General features: G+C 41.2%; 1 protein-coding gene across 2 annotated transcripts in view; it reads right to left on the bottom strand.

Moving 5' to 3' along the window:
- LOC146858268 (fibroblast growth factor receptor homolog 2-like) overlaps window positions 1–18,018 on the bottom strand; it is a 177,789-nt gene that overhangs the window by 123,834 nt on the left and 35,937 nt on the right. The gene's annotated exons all lie outside the window — the stretch shown is intronic.

Genomic DNA, 18,018 nt, shown 5'->3' with positions numbered 1-18,018 from the left:
AAAATAGATGACGGGTTCTTTTTATCAATTTCGACTTTGCAACATGTTAACAGGTTAAAAATATACTCCAACCATGGAATTTTCTGACTTTCATCCAGGGTCAGAGAGTCCTTTATTATATCTTGAGTAAATTTGGTTTCCTCCTTTGCCCAAATCCCTCTCCAAAACGTCAGGCCAGCCATTTTTATTGCGTCGCTAAGATATGGGGCCGACAGTTCTTTGTGGACTATATAATTGGCTGTAACCTTGGGGACTGCCAACAATCTTTTTATAAAGTTGTTTTCCTGGATTTGTAGGCAGGTGATGTTGGCTCTCCCCCAGATCGCAGCCCCATAGCAGACCCCCAGAACACATTTGGTCCTATACAAGGTTAATATCTCACGGGTGGGTTTATTTCCTAGTTTCGTGGAGAATCTGAGGATACTCTCCGTTGTTCTTAAAAATTTCATATTAGATGATTCAATATGTACATTCCACGATCCTTTCTTGTTAAAAAGCATCCCTAGGTATGAGAAAGATGAAACCCTGTTAACAGAGACCCCGTCCACATGGTGTTGTCTGTTCTTGGATCTGTTATTCCCACATGGCAAGACAAATGTTTTCTTTAAATTTAACTGTAGGTCTTTGTCAGACATGTAGGATGCAAAATTATCTATTAAAAGTTGCAGCCCGTTAGCTGTCCTAGAAATTAGGACAGCATTGTCTGCATATAATAAAACAGGCGTGGGGCGTGTTCCGACTTTCGGGACGTCTACACCTAAGTTTTGTAAAAAAAAAGTCTATATTATTAATGTAAAGGGAAAATAAAAAGGGTGCTAACATGCACCCTTGTCTTACACCACGCGTGACTCTAAAATCCGGAGTGCATTCTCCCATGTTGCCAAAACGTACACTAGAGGTTAGGAAGTTGTATATCTGAGACAGATAGATGATTATTGCAATGGGCGCCCCAAGTTCTTTAAGTGTCTGCCATAATTTTTGATGATTGACAAGGTCAAAGGCACTTGTCAAATCGACAAAACATAGGTGGAGTGCCCCATCCTTCACTAGTGTGTACTTCCCTATTAGTAGTTCTAAATGTAAGTATTGTTCAACCGTCCCAATACCTCTTCTGAAACCATACTGTGTCTTCGTCAAGATGTTTTGATCACTGGCCCAGGTTTCCAACCTTTCAAGCATTATACGACCTATCACTTTTGAGGTGGAATCTAGAAGAGATATTGGGCGGTAACAATTGGCTTTTCCTCTATTTCCTTTTTTTAAAAATAGGTACGATGATGCTTTCGACCCAACGGGCCGGCAATACACCCTTAAGGGTAGCGTTAAAAACTTTCAATAAAATAAAATAGGTATCCAAAAGACCATATTGTGTTTAAAAACATCAATGGGGACCCCATCTGCACCTGCAGCTTTGCCATTGGCACTTTTTTGCAAAGCTGATTTAACTTCTTCTGGTGTTATAGGCGGGGTTCCAACTGGTTCTACTAATATAAAATCGCCCCTGTTATTATTGACTACTTCCAGGGCATTGAGGTTAAAAATGCTCTCATAATGCTTTACCCATTCTTCTGGGTTTACCAGAGTTTCGATTTTAACTGCATTATTCTCTCTAAAGTAGGGGTGATTTATAGTTTTCCAAAAGAGAGCTTGGTCATTCAGTTCTGCTGCTTGGATTAACTTCTCCCAAGCCAACTCACATATTTCCCTCTTCCTTTCATTCACACTAGCACTATCTCTAGGTTTTTCTATTAGGGCAGTTTTAAGTTCCCTAATTAGTCTGGAGCATTCGTCATTAAACCACCTAGGGTTTATATCACAACTTATCTTTCGCCTTTTAGTTGCTAGATCTCCTGCGATTGTAGTAGTTATATTACAAAAGGCATTTATAATTGCTGAATCGGAGGAGAGATCATCCAGACAGATGTCTATATCACTTTGGGATTTCCCTAAAAGATTTTCCATAAAGTTGGCTGGATTCACTCAGTCCATTGAGATACCATTATTGCCATGAGTCTTTATTTCTGCATTCATTTTGTTCCCCCGCGCTTTTGGTGTTAATTTTAGTCTCAATGACAGGGTTAGGGGATTATGGTCGCTAAGGAGGCTTATATTTGTTTGTAATGTTTCCACCAGGTCACAACAGTTGGATGATATAATGAAGTGGTCTATGGTGAAAGATGACCTACTCCCCACAAAAGTTTGGATTATTATTTCTCCTTCTAAGCTGATAGGTTCTAAAACAGCTAAGTTATATTTATGTACAGCATAATTAATTTTCTCCCCATACGTATCATGTGAAAAATGCGGGATCCAATCATTAAATTCATCGCAATACCCACAAGGTTCTCCGGCTTCATGGGCGCATTTAACACAATTAAAATCACCTGCCCAGACTAAAATGAAATCCCCGTCAATTCCTTTAAAAAAATTATCCAGGTCATTTTCAAGGGCTTCGATGACCTTTGTCTTCGTATTATCAAAGATATTATTATAAAAATGTATTATAACTATATGCTGTTTACATTCCGAGGAGAGACGCAGAATCTGATAATATTGTGATAGGACATGTGTTTCCCCTAAAATCAGTGATGAGGTGACAGCAATTAATGTGGCTAAGCCCCCCTTTGATCTGCCCATCCTAGAAGGGGTAGCGTTTGTACAAATGGTGTAGTAACCGTTAACAAAAAAGGGTTCAGTGCACCACGTTTCTTGAATTAACACCACAGCACACCCTTCTAGTGTTTTCAGCCAATCCTCATCCCCAGTCTTATTTTTAATCCCAGCCACGTTCCATGTCATAATTTTTAAAAACTCGTTTAGATGTGTGGTAGGGTCATCTATCATCTGGACACTGGTAAGTGGGTGTTCACTACCCCGGACTTTTGGTTTGACCAAGACCTGTGCCCGGGGAGATGTCACCAGGTCAACGCTCACTAAACCAGCGGTCTCAAGAATAGTGTCCTCGGCACTACTTGGACATTCACCCGTATCACCATCCTCCACCCGAGTTATCATGTAAACATCTAAGGGCCCATCGTTGGCAGCGTAACTCATATACAAAGGCTCGTTTCCCGCCCAGTCGCCCTTTTGTCAGTCTAATTCACTACATCTTCTCAGTGATTGGTACCTGTTGTGTAACGGCACATTTAGCAGAGGATTAGACATAGGGTTGTAACACATATTATTATTATCATGATAAGGCTTATAGAAAAAGCCCAAAGGGACGGTCCTTATGTTGTCATAGTTATCTGTAAGATGCCCTTTCCCATCATTCGAAAGGATATTCAACAAAGCACACGCAAGATTACTATTTCGAAAATTTACCACAACACAATCCCCAGGGCATAGTTTTCTAAAATTGCCCACCCAGGTAACTCTCCTCAACATGATGATATTCTGGTATAAGATATGCAACCCAACATTAGAATTGACAGAAAGCCAGCGAGTCACCTGGTTTTTCAATGACTCATATGTTTCTCTCTGATTAACAGCTAGTTTCGGGATATTATTTAAAATGATCACATATGGGGTGGCCTGGGGGGGAAGATTCAATGTACTTTTGTTTATATTATCCCTGTCAACTGGTCTATCCCTTCTCGGGATGCACAACATCATTTGGGCATTAGTAAAATCAGGAACGTCATCTTTGTCAACGCTTAGTCGTGGTGTTTGTCGTATAGTCCAGGCATCCTTCTATGTTTTTCCAATATTTGGTGTCTCCCCCTGTATTGCTGCCCCGATTTTAGTGAAATGACTTTTTTCAGTTCGATTTTGAACTGTCGTAGTGGGGCCAGCTATCTTGCTTATAATTTTAGGGGCTTGTGAATTAATAACCAAATCTGTTAAAAAAGCCATAGTCTTTCAATATTGTCCAGTTTGCCATGAAGTTTCTTAAATAAAGTTTCAACGTCATGTAACTTCTGAGTTTCCAAGTTACGCTCCCCTTTAGATGTCCCGGGATTAGATCCTCTCTTTTTATGTTTGGGTTTTGGTTTGGATTTAGGCTTTGATGTAGGCTTAGTTAGAGGGCGTTCCCCTGGATTGATAGCAGTCAAGGATGGTTGTATTTTCTTTTTTTTTGGCCGGAGGGGATGCCGGGGATGTGACATTTGATATAACTGAAATGTCCAGGGTTGAATTTAAAACGTACAGGTTATACACTCTTTGGGCACTCGTGATGTTAGTAGTGTGAGTTGTAGTTAAAAGTTCTAGTTCTAATTCCTTGCCCTTTCCACCCATGTTGCACTCCAGAGTTTGAGATTCAGCCCGCTTACTGGCGCGGTCTCCCTTATTACAGGATCAAGGGCTGTTTTAGTTGCTGCCAGTTGCTCCTCTACATGCACAATTTCATTATTGATGAGGCCCACAGCGTTCTTTAAGTACTTTGTTATAGGGGTGCTTTTTGCGTAGTGAGGATGCAATCAATAATGCATTTATATACGGTACCTAATAGTATACTTGAATGTTTATGTGTATGTGAGGATACTGCCTCATGAACCTTGAAAAAGTCAAGGAGCCTCAATGGTGCCCATGCAAAGACTATACTCGATGTGAGTCCATCCCGCAGTTCCGCTGTTGTAGGTACAACAGCGGAACCGCGGGATGGACTCACATCGAGTATAGTCTTTACAAGGGCACCATTGAGGCTCCTTGACTTTTCCACCCGTTTTCAAGGTTCATGAGGCAGTATCCTCACATACACATAAACATTCAAGTATACTATTAGGTACCGTATATAAATGCATTATTGATTGCATCCTCACTTATGTTTATAGTTATGTAAATAAGTACACGCTCTCTATTTAGGAGGGATCTTTGTTTTGTCCTGATGAAGATGCTTTGCATCGAAACATGTTGACATATTAGGAGTAACCACACATTATGTAGGACATCTCCGCACCACTTTTTTAACCAGTACCAGCCTCCCTTGACATATTAAAGTTTTTTTGTCTTAAGGGGCCAGGTCCTTTTTAATACACATACTTACATTCACTTCAGACCCTCCCTTTGCACCACACATAGCACTTTATCATCAGTGCTCCCGCGTAGTCGCAGGTCGTAGTACGCTCCGTCCCGCAGCGGGGCGGGAAGACCCCTATGATGAAGCATGACACCATGGGCCATTTTGGTGTGTGAGGGGTATTTAAACAACACAGTGTGTGTCCAACCATAGTAGGATACGCACACATCACTACCTTAGTGTTCTGAACCCAGGTTATTTGTTTCTTTTCATTCTCTTCCTCTAGAGGTGGATCCTTATGTTTTGGTAACAAGATCATTGATGATCATACCCCTCTCATTGGTCCTCAAAGGAAGTAAATGATGAATAAAAAAGATTAAGATCATCGAGTGTAAATTGCATAAACATCCCTCCCTTCTCTTTTGTTCATCTATGGTGAATCCGTCATTACAAAAACACATCTTCCAAGCCAAATCACTCTTCGTAATATTTCATTTAGATCTGACTAAAAACGATCCCATGAAACTGTTTAATCAACAAAACTACTCCTGTGGTCTCTCACATCTACCCCTTGTTTTATTGTGGAATTGCAACATCACTGATGAGATATTGATGAAATATTCTCTCCACTTACTTGAGGCTACCTCTTCTCCTCAGTTCCAAATCATCAAACCAATTGGTTTGTCTATCACTTTGACATTGTTTAGTTAATTTTAGACCTCCAAACTCCTACTACTTCACCGACTAGTACCTATATTTCTCCTACTAAATCTAACAGACACCACATTGGCCCCTACTGGACAAATAGTTTGAACTCCTTCCTGACCCAGTCCATGACTAACTTAAAGGTGGGCATGGGAAATCATGCATAAACAAAAGCAAAGGGCCATCCCAATTAATGTAACAGCTACTGACCAATAAATGGTCTGCTGCTTCTGGACAAAATTATTGGGTGTGACATTACATCCCAACATAGCATTTCATCGCGGACAACAATGTTCTCAACATATATCGACCCATTTTCGGACTAGTATAGAGCATTGAAATTACTATGTTACAAGTTGATAATAATGCTGCCCGCTTTTTTGATTAAGGAAAATCCTACTTCATCATTCCCCTTATTTGCCCTCTTTTGTTGGCCACACGGTCCTCCTTCATACACTTCAGAGCTGCTTTGGAAGAGGAGTTCAAGTGCTAAAAGGTTTATCCTCTTGTCTTAACAATCGATTTACAACATAGCGTGAATCTGAGGCAGCGCCAAAAATGTCTGCACCTCCACTGTGCAGGCATAACAAGGAGAAATGTTTACATTTTTCCTAATTTTCTTCCTTTTTCCATGTGCGCTGCATTCTGCAGCACACATAGAGCGAGGAAAGCGCCTCTTATTCAGGCAGGTACCCCTTCCTGCACAAAAACATCCATGCCAACAACACAGACACCCTTGCAGCACAGTGCAAGGGGGCCTGTGTTGGTGCACGGCTGCAATTTTTGCGCTGGCTGAAAGTACACAAATGCACCGTATCTTGTAAATACAGTGCATTTCTGCCCTTTCGAATTGACGTAGGGCAGCACAGCAGAATGACTTGGGCGCTGCCCTGCGCCAGTTCATTTGTAAATATGCTCCTAAGTGTTGGCCTTAATACACCGTCAGGGTCACTTAACATTTCTTGATACTACTCCACAACTCGGCCCTGCTCTACCAACAGAGCCTGAATTTTGTGGAGTCTAAGCATTTTCCTATGCAATGTAGTCCAGAGGATGGTCTTGCGTATTTAGTGCATTAAGAGACCGAAACATCAACAAGGACACCACTTCCTTCTTTACAACAATTGTACAAGGTAAACATATGATTTTTGCTGGTTTCGTACACCATGAAGATATATTCACTTTCATCATGAAAAATTCTTTCGAATAAATTTATTCCTTATATATTTGTATGCCTTTTTTCTGTTTGTTTTGTTACTTTTTGCAAATTTACCTTTGGTTATTGTAGAAGATTGATTCTGTATGTCTCTTTGATTAGACAGACAAATAATGTAATAACAAATGAACAGTAATTGACAGAAATGATCCCCTTGTATGCCATTTACCCAGCAGTGGTGATTTTATCAAGGACATTAGATGGTATGTTCAAGCCCTGGACAAGGTGCATTCATCCCTAGCACAAGTTTTTGGTTTGGTCTTTCACCGAGCTGAAGAATATGGGGGTTAATATGCCAATCTAGAGACCCTGTTACCTCCAACAATATGAATATTGCAGACCAATGTTCTTCCGATAGAGAGAAAAGGGGGGGGTTATTTTCTCATCAGCAGAAGTCAAATAAGGAGTGAGGGGGCTGAAGGTAAGCATTGTGTCTACTCTTGTAAAAAGTTTCAAGCAAGTTAACTCTATTTGTTCAACAGTGGTATTGAATACCAATCAACCCCTGGGTATTGCATACAGTGAGATGTTTTCAGAGAACCCCAGTTAAAATCAGATAGCCTGCATCAATAAAGATTTCCCAAGAGTGGCAGAAGGTTTTATTACACAATATAGAAGAAAACAATATTGAACTCGACAAATATCGCCCAAAACTTTAAGTATCTTAATATTGCAATGCTAGACTCAAAAACAGATAGCATTAATATCAACTACAAAACGAATGCAATCAAAAATATGTATAGTACCTACATATCTTAAACAAAAGTATAGAACCAGTAAATATTGCCACCACAGGGAAACATACTAAACATAACCAAAACATTGATAAATAAAATATCATTGACCAAAATATTGTTATCGTATCATCCAAGAAAAAAAGGCATTTAAACAATCGTAAATATATAAACTTGTCTCTAATTCATTTAATTACACACAAAAAATACATATATAATATAATAAAAATTAAACATGCAATAATCTAAATATTTTGTAATTACCCTATTCTAAAAATTAATGTAAAAAAATAATCCATAAAAAAAATTAATACCATAAAAATTTACAACATATACAATAGATGTACAATAAAGATTTGTAGGGTAACATATATAAAATAAATACAGTTAAAATAAAACCATAATAGAACATGACTTAAGAAATTTACCGAACACAATGTGTCACTCATACATTTTTATTTGATACCAGGGCTCGAAAAATCCACTCGACCGCTCAGATTCGCGAGGTAAATTAAATGAGGGCGAGCTATTTTTAGGTCCTACTCGCCTTTTCTGGCGAGTAGGAATACAAACTAACTTTTGCCCTCTGTCTCTGAAAACAAGCAAATGTGTTAAGATAACTAAATTTAAAGGCATGTTTATGGCTCACTGTTAGACTTGGGTGTCTCTAGTTGGCACAGGTATGCACTTGTGACAAATAGGGACCACTACCTCTAGTCAGGGTAGGGGGTACACTCCTAAAATAACCCCTGCTCACCCCCTTGGTAGCTTGGCACGAGCAGACAGGCTTATCTCAGAGGCACTGTGTAAAGCATTTGTGAACACATACATCAACCAAGTGACAACACTACAAATGGACACCACACAGGCTTTATATCAAAAATAAGTATTCTTTATATAGATTTACCACAAGACCATTAAAAGACAAAAACACACAATACTGTTACTTTAGATGGTAGAAGTTTGCTTAGTTCTCTTAAGTTCTTAAATGCGACACTTTAAGTCAATGTACCTTTTAGATGCGACACGCAGGGCAACGAAAGTGTTGCAACGATGTTCATGCGATGAAGTTTTTGGTGCAAAGAAATAAAGATGTGAAGATCTTCCAGATGCGTTACGCTTCTCCGATGTTGCGAGAAGACTCGATGCTTCAGCTGCAGCGGCGACACCCTTTACGCGATGCGACGACAGCGCCCTTGGCAGCGACACTCTTCTCTGACGTTTGCAAGACGCTTCCGCTTGATGCGATGTTGCAGCGGCGACACCCCTTTACGCGATGCGACGACAGCAGCTCCGACGGCGGCACGCTTCTCCGTGGATGCGAGGCACTTTTCTTGATGCGTTGCAATGCGACAACTATGATGGCTGCGATGGCGACACGCTTCTTTCTCGATGCGAGACTCTTCTCTTGATGCGGTGCAATGCATTAGCTACGATGGCGACACACTTCTTCGGCGTTGCGAGACACTTTCTGGAGGATGTGAGACGCTTCCACTCGATGAGATGCTGCAGCGGCGACACACTTTACGAGATGCGACGACAACAGCTCTGACGGCGGCACGCTTCTCCTTCTTGAGTCGCGTTTCCAGCTCCTTGCGACACGCAGTCCCTCAGAAGGCCCAACAACAGCAGAAGGCCCTTCCAAAGAACTCTGGGGAGCTGGGGGGTGAAGTCTGTTGTACCTGAGACTTCAGCAGGAGGCAAGCTCTTTTCCAAGCCCTTGGAGATCCTTCACAAGTTGAGCAAAAGTACACACAAATTTCCTTTCTCCTCTCTTTGGCAGTAAGGCAACCACTGCAGGCCAATCCCCCAGTTTCAGGGATAGTTTCCTCCTCAGCTTCTTCTGGTTCCTCCCTCAGCATAGGTTCTTCTTGTTTTCCCAAAGTGATCTAAATTCTTGGGATCAGGGTCCTAATATTTATACCCAGAAATCCTTTGTCCTCTGAAGGCAGAGGGGCCTTTGCCCACTCCAAACCAGTTCCTGAGCACTCTGCTTACCAGACTTCTCCTTTCCTTTCACAGTGCAGGGCAGAAACATTAGACGCCCCACAGGAGGTGGAGCCAGCATTGTGGAAGGCAAGTACAGCCCTGGAGCACTTTGTTGACAGGATTCCTTCTCTTCATTCACTGTGCAGGGCAGAGACATCAGCCGTTCCCCAGGAGGTGGAGCCAGCATTGTGGAAGGCAGGCCCAGCTCTATTCAGGTCCCAGGTGCAACTCCTCCCACCCATCTGGATGTAGATCTCTCTATTCACCACTGGGACACCCCACCCTGTCTCCTGAAATTCCCCAACCCTGTCACTCAAACTCCAGACAAAGGAATACACACAGCCTAGCAGAGGCAGGTTTGAATGGTTAGACAAGGAAATGCCTACTTTCTATAAGTGGCATTTTCAAACACAGAATGTTAAAATCAACTTCACTAAAAGATGTATTTTATCATCCTGAGTTCAGGCATACTAAATTTGAATTTCTACCATGTTCTCTGAGTCAGTTAGGATTATAAGATGTAATAACCAAACTGCCCCTTCTGGCCTATGGAGAACAGGTAGCCTTGCAATAGTGAAAAACGAAAATGGCTGTAATTCACTATAAGGACATGCCACACACACCAGGCCATGTCCTACCTTATCCTTACAATGCACCCTGCCCATGGGCCTACCCTAGGGGTGTCTGATATGAAGAAAAGGGAAGGATTAGGGACTGGCAAGTGGGTGCACTTGCCCAGTCAGCATGACAGTACCAGACTGCACGCAGGCTCTGCAATGGCAGACCTTAGACACATGTTTACAGGCTGCTTCTGTGGGTGGCACAACCAGTGCTGCAAGCCCACCAGCAGTATTTGGATTACAAGCCCTGGGCACTCCTGGTGCACTGTACTAGGGTCTGACAGGTAAACCAAACCAACCAATTATGGAATCACAAATCATACATTAATTTACAAAAGGGAGCACTTGCACTGTGGCACTGGACAGCAGTGGCACAGTGCCCTGAGCAACTAACACCAGCAAAAAATAAATGAGGCACAGCGAAAAATGGAAGGGAGACTCACGCCAATGTGCCAGGTCTAACACTCACAAAGTGATTGAGCTATAAAGATGCCTTTAAATCTTGTTATCTTGTCACATTTGCTCCGCTTTCAGAGACGGAGGTCAAGTAGATTGCAGTTAGGTCGAGGATATTTTTCAAGGTACTAGACCTGCAGGGTAGTGCGGGTAGAGTGGGTAGAGCAAAGTGACTGTTGTCCGTGCGCCCGCTCCCAGCTCCCTGCTCCCCGTCATCACACAGCCCCGGCAAACATCATCTCCATCGGCCAAAGGAGTGGAGTGGATGTGGAGCCGGAGCTAGCTTGCCGGGTAATGTGCTAACGTGCTGCCAGTTATTGAGACACTTTTCGCTCTCTACCACCTTTTTAGCCCCTACTGTCTTCCCCCCCCCCCCCCCCCCTCTGCTTTACAAGCTTTTCCCTCTCATCCCGTATTTCACAACCCGCTAAGGGGAGTTTTCAGTGCACAAGCTTGGCAAGAGGTGTTTGCCGCCCCATAAAAGGACTTTATAAAGGCACAAAGGATGTGATATTGAAAAATTTACAATTTGCATTTACTAGCGTTACACGCTATTGGTACCAACAGCCACCGACGATCATTGGCAAGGGGCAACTTGGCAACGAGCGCGGTCACCAGTAGTTGGGAGCCGCAACGCGTGAGACTCTGGAGACTGCGAAGCCCAGTTAGGTTTGGGTTTCGGGTGCAGTACTACACCATCTTTGGCACTTTTCTAGTTTTTAAGCCCAGCTGCTCGTTTGTTTGGAGGTGGCGCAAAAGAGAGTTGCAAGTAAATTTAGAGTATTAGAGATACAGGCTGAAAAAGGCAACTTAAGGCACGGAGAACGGAGCAATTAGAGTACCCCGAAGTCATTGAGTTTGCATAAGCCAAGAATCCACGGAAATAAAAGCTATTTTTGTTCATCAGAGAGCCTAACATGTAAAGAGGTCCGGCGAGTGGCTCACCAGGGGCCTGAGTTAGTAACCTAGGAGCATCAGATCAGGAAAAATCAGACAGACACCACTGAGAAAATCTAAGAAGAGTGTACCCATAAAAGATTCAATATTCACTTCAAACAAAAAGAGAAGGAAAGAGAAATCAATCCTGCAAAAGGTGAGGCTGGTTTCAGCACCGACACCAGAACGAGCCCTCTTTAAATTTGGGGAGAAAAACTGTAATCAGAGATTTCAATTTTTAAAGGATCAAATGGCTGCAATTTATGCCCCTCTAGAAGGGGCTTCATGTTTGCCAAGTCCAATAATCCCCAACAAATCAGGAGAATCGAGTCCCCAGTCAAGGGGATTCTCAGAATTACAAGCAAAATCTCCTCAACTAAGCCAATCAAGGGAATGCCCCCCCCAGATACAATAAAAACAAGCAAAGATACAAGTACAGGGGTGGCGGCTAGAGGAGAGGATTCCATCAAAAGATGGTTGATAAAAACAACAGCGCAGGTGCACTTGCCCAAAGCTTCGCTAGAGGTAAATAAAAAAGAGAACTGTGAAAAAAATCAAACTAAAAAAGGAGTCCTGGGTAAGACCGGAACCCAAGACAAAGCACAAACTGATGGAAAAAACAAAGCACAAATCGACAAATGTATTAGTTCTTTTTCTATATCTAACGACACAGACCTTATCCAAGCTTTGGATACAAATACACAAATTAAAGAGGACGTTCACGTAAATAATCAAGGGAATTTCCCAGCCCATGGCTCGCCCACGGTTCGGCAAGACGAGGAGGAAGGGGGAGCTGCCTCCACACCAAAAAAATATCTTGCCAGCCTGGAGCAGCAGGAGGGAAAAAACAGCAACCAAAAAGTTAATCTCCAGGAAAGTCAAAAACCCCTGTCACCCCCAATCACAATCTAGTCAGTCAGCGGAATAGAATCAATTTCAGGGATTCTGATGCAATCTACTCATACAGCCACATGGAGCGAAACGCTGTTAAAAACCCTACAGCAAGCCACAGATGTATTACATTTTCAATCCGATAAATTAGAGGTTCAGATAGACCTAATGAACCTAATTGCAGTACATATCGCAGGTATCAACACAAAATTGGATACAATAATAACAAATATTACAAAAGAAAATAAGAGTAAAGACCAAGGTTGTGGATGTTTTTCAAATTTCAATTGCGCATGTGGTCAGATAATAGACAAACTGGCGTCCCTCCCAGAAATACTCACAGAAATTCTACGTATCGTCCAACCACCTGTAAATACGGAACGTATAGTCTCGACAAAACAAAAAGACGATAAAAAAGGCAGAGTAGGCCCAGAAATGAAGACATGTAAGCCACAGCACGAGGGCAGCAAACAAAACAAGTAAACTACAGACACAAATGAAACAGGAAACGAGCAAATCATCCAGCAATTAACACCTATACTCAATTTATCAGGTGGTTCGAGTTTGGAAGGCTAGGTATAATGCGAGTAAACAAGCAGGTCAGGAAAAAAGACAAACGTATCCAATATTTTCTCAACCGTTAAGTCATAAAATTAATAACCGAAGCAAAAATACATTAAAAGCAGATTCATGCAGTCAAGGGTTAAATCTGCAAGACCCAATAGTCACAATACATCTCTTCAAAGTAATTCATCTTCGTGTGAACAAGAAAATAGCAAGGTTCGGAGACTCTCAACAGAAGGAATTAAACAAATAAAACATAACAAGGAGCACACCGAATTTATGAAACCGAGGTCAGAAGTTGTAACTAAAAAACATGAGGGTGAAAACAGAAACCCAAGGAAATTACAAATCACTCCCCCAACTATAGTAGCAAAAAATAAAGTACAATCAGCTACAAGTTCGCACATAAGAATTCAAGAAGACCAGAATATAAACGAGGATAATAGGTCATTAATAATATCAGTAAAATCGCCGGGAAACCACAGGGAAAAAACGGGTATGGGGAATAGGAGCCAAATAAAAATCACCATTGAAAAACAGGGGCGGGTCTGTAAATTACCGATGGAAACATCTGTTCCACAAAAACCCGTAAAGACAGTAATAAATCAAAAGGAAGCAAACCCTGACGGTGCAATAATTAGTTAGGGTAAATCAAACATATCCAACCAAGAAAGGGCCTTTTATGACAATACTGCCCAAATTGGTAAAACGGATTATGAATCCCAAGTGGAACAAATAAGCACAAACCAGATGGGAAATCGACAAATTGATTCAGCAGAGACTTCCCACAAACTGATTTTCATGCCAGAATATCGAACTACGGGTAGCCTGGAAATTCTAAACAGGGGAAACTTAATGAGACTGTTCAAAGAGATCCCAAAATTACATAACATTACATCAGCAGATCTCTTGGCAGTAGAATTTCAGCAAACGGAACAAAGAACAGAAATAGAGGTAACCCATACAACCTGGTCTTCAAGTGAAATAACAGTTCTGATATATTCAACAAGAGTGGACTTTGAAGTATTGTACCCAAAACGCCCAAAATATCCGTACCCTTTACTATCGGATACAGTGGTCCCACATACAACAGGAAATGACGTACGTTCAAAATCTTTTCTGAGGGGGGATAGAAGTACCACTCCCAAAAAGGCAGTTCCATCAGGCACAAAGTCGGAAAACCCAAGTCAAAGTCCATTACGATTAAACCAACAGTCATGGTTTTCCCAATTCCTGAGTCAACAATGATCTTGATGAAAGTAATGGTCATCAAAGGAATGATTTTATAGAGGCACATTCAACCCCACACAAGGAAGATATCATTAGAATTTGTTCATGGAATATCCACGGTTTTAGAGAAATGGGTCAAGAGCCTTGAGACCCTAGTCTTTTTACAAAGATTCAATATCATCTTATTACAAGAAACATGGAATTTGACACCAAAACCCATAATCGGATATGAAGAACATCATGTCCTGGCAGAACAAAAGTGCAATTTCGGGCATCCAGGGGGGGGGGGGGGTAAAGGGGGTTGACAATTTATGTTACAGCAAAATTAGATTGGCAACTGGAAGAACTCGATATAGGAGAAAGTTGACTTCAAATTGTGAAATTGGAGAGTAAAAAACTTGCATATAAAAAACCCTGGCAGCTATTGATTCTAAATAAATACATCCATCCAGACAAAAAGCACAAGAAGGACAAATTGTCCTGCCTGATAATTTTGATAAAGGTTTTGCAAACTATCCATCAAAGTAGCGAGATGATCATTTCAGGTGACTTTAATACCTACATAATAAGGAGCAACCTGAATAAAAGAAAGTGTGAAATAGAGTGCGAGGTTAAAGATTTAAAACATGAACTGAAAACCCTGGGTTTAACCATTTTGAATGGAAACACAAGGCGAGACCAACCAGCTGTCATTACATTATTGAGTGGGAAAAAAACAGTCAACCATAGATTATATTATAGTCAGTAAAGAACTTTATCATTCAGTTGATTCTTTCTATATTCAATCCCGCCCGGAAAGCGACCACCTTCCGCAAGTTCTGGCATTACGTGCAAAGCTGTTTGAGAAAAAGAACCTAACAGCTTTAACTGAAAAGCCAGTAATATATAACCTAAGGAAATTAAAATGGCGTGGCACAAATATCAAACAAATCATGGACGTCGTGCATAATTATGTAAACAACATTGGGTCGCCGAGCGTTCAACCATTAAAAGAAGTCTGGGAGAAATTAGGGAAGATCTTACTAAACAAATTCCCAGTATTCAAAGGACGCCAAGTGACACAAAGGAATATAAACGAACCTTGGTATACCATACAGCTCCGTAACCAGAAAAGGGAAATTGCAAAGGAGGAGAAAAATCATAGACATGAGGAAGAAATATAAGAAGTGCAGGGAGGCAAAGAAGGACATATGGAAAAATTCTGGGAGAAACTACTTTGGGCTAGCAAATTGACAAATAGTGAATTTTGGGGCATAATAAATAAGTTAACAAAGGGAACAGGAATGCACCAAAACGCTGGAATAAGCGAGGCAATATGGGCACAACATATATTCTAAACTTGAACAACAACACAAAGAATGATAAAACAACAAGGGTGGCAACTGGTTTGGAAGTATTGCAAGAGGAAAAGCACAGAGCAGATGCCATCTTACCCCCTTGCCAGGAAAAAGTGCAATTGGAAGGAGTTTCACAGGAATGTATCCATTATGGCTCAAATACTTTAATTAACAGCACACAATTAAAAGAAGTAATAAAAACAGAAGGCGCAGCAGGGCCAAACGGTCTCCCAAATTCACTTTTTAAACAGGAACCAGACTTCAGGACCAATTACTTTACGCTGCTCTTCAACCATTTGTATTCCCAAAATAAGATTTTAAATTCCTGAAGAGGGAGTTTATTTCACCCCATATACAAGAACGGAAGTCACACTAAGTCCGGGAACTACAGGCGTATTGCCTTGATTGATGTTGAGGCTAAACTCTATGCATCCTACATTTTATTACAATTACAAGCATGGATGGAGGCTAAAGCCATAATTCCTAAATATCAAACAGGCTTTAGGCAAGGAATGGGCACAAGTACGAACCTGGTGGTGTTGGCAATCCTAACAGAAAAACCTATATCAAAGAAATCAGGATTATTTGCATGTTACATCGACCTAAAATCCGCCTTCAACAGAGTCCCACGAGATCGACTCTTGAAGAAATTGAAAGAATGGGGATTACCACACCAACTAACCAACACCATAGTAGCCCTCCATAGTGAAACCTGGGCGAGGGTGAAGCTTGGAGATGGCAGCACAGTATAATCCAAAATAAATATAACCAACGGCCTGAAACAGGGTTGTGTCATGGCCCCAAGCTTATTCAATCTATACCTCGCTGACCTGCATACCCATCTGTTAAAAATAAATGGCCATTCACCAAAATTGGCTGACGACCAAATACAGTTCCTGCAATATGCGGATGACATAGTGGTCATGAGCCAAACCCCAATTGGACTGCAAAGAGTCATTAACCATCTGATAATCTATTTTGACCAGCAAGGGCTGGAGATAAATAAGAAAAAAAAAAGTTGGTGCGACTAGCGGGCTCCAGACCCGGAAACTTTAGGTGGTTTGCAAAGGGTGAACAAATAGAGGAAGTTGGCTCTTATAAATACCTGGGTATCAATTTGGGTCGATGTATGTCCTTCACTGAACAGAAAAGAGCAATAGGAGCAAAAGCTCAAATGTTAATTTTTGCATATAAACAGCTGCAGCAGAAATTGAGTTGTCCTTCCTATAGCCATCTTTTGAAAGTAATGGTAGCACAATTACTCCCCACACAGGCATCCAGCTTAGAAATATGGCACGGCCGGGAAATTGACATTCTAAATGAGCTTCAGACAAAGGTGTACAAAGCAGTCTTCAACCTTCCAAAAGCAGTGTCACCAGCACAGATCCGCTTGGAATTCGGTCTCCAAAATCAGAAATACCAGAAAAAATCTATTTTCGCGGAACTGTGCGGGAAACTTCGTTCTTCGGAACCCGGATCCCTGAACAGTTTATGTTGGACAGAAATAAAGACCCAGTTTGAGCAGAAACTACCGTATTCATGGGGCGAATATTTAAGATCAGCTCTGGCAGACTTAGAAATCCAGGAGGTATGGGACAGTAAGACGGAAAGAGTGGCATTTAACAGAGTGTGCAATGCCACCGCAAAGAAACTGTCCCTCTTGGAAGATAAAAACACACTGGCAAAGCGTCGACACTCATGGACGGTGATAAATTCTTACCTAAAACTCAAACCACAAGCTTATCTAGCAGCACATTTTTGACTTGGACTAAAAAGGAGCTTTATGCGGTACCGGTTAGGAGACCATGAAACTAAGGACTTGCGACTAACATGGAAAGGTAAACATCAAAACGCAAATTGTCGCCTATGTGGATACTATAAAGAATCCATATGTCATATGATGTCTGCCTGTGCCACAGTTAAAGTCGCAAGAAGGATGCTTTTAAAAACGATTTTAAACAAACTTAACATTCACACCTGTAGGCAGACTGTAACATGTTGGATGGGGGGGGGAATCATCAAACATCCTAATCTGCCGAGGGGTGAAGTTTTTAACTTTGATCGACAACCTTATACGAAAAGTGGATACTATATAAGCGAATAAGGTTACAAAAGAGATGGAAGTCTGCACTAACATTGTAAACATTTAAAAATGAATGAATTCTTCCGAAATATTGTTTTAACTTCTGTATATGACGTATTTTATAACTTTTTTAGTAGTGTGCTGCTAGACGGAGGGAATATTAAACGACCTGTTTTTGCCATGGGGTGTAGCTCTCAGCCTAGATAGATGACCTTTTACAAAAAGTGGACAGTAAAAAATGCGAACAAGTTTATAAATGAGATAGAAATTTGCACTAACATTGTAAAAATTTAAAAG

Source organism: Triturus cristatus, chromosome 3_2 (genome assembly GCF_964204655.1).
Source record: "Triturus cristatus chromosome 3_2, aTriCri1.1, whole genome shotgun sequence".
Classification (NCBI taxonomy): domain Eukaryota; kingdom Metazoa; phylum Chordata; class Amphibia; order Caudata; family Salamandridae; genus Triturus; species Triturus cristatus.
Note: the sequence above shows the minus strand (reverse complement) of the source record. Positions and strands in the feature narration are given on the sequence as shown.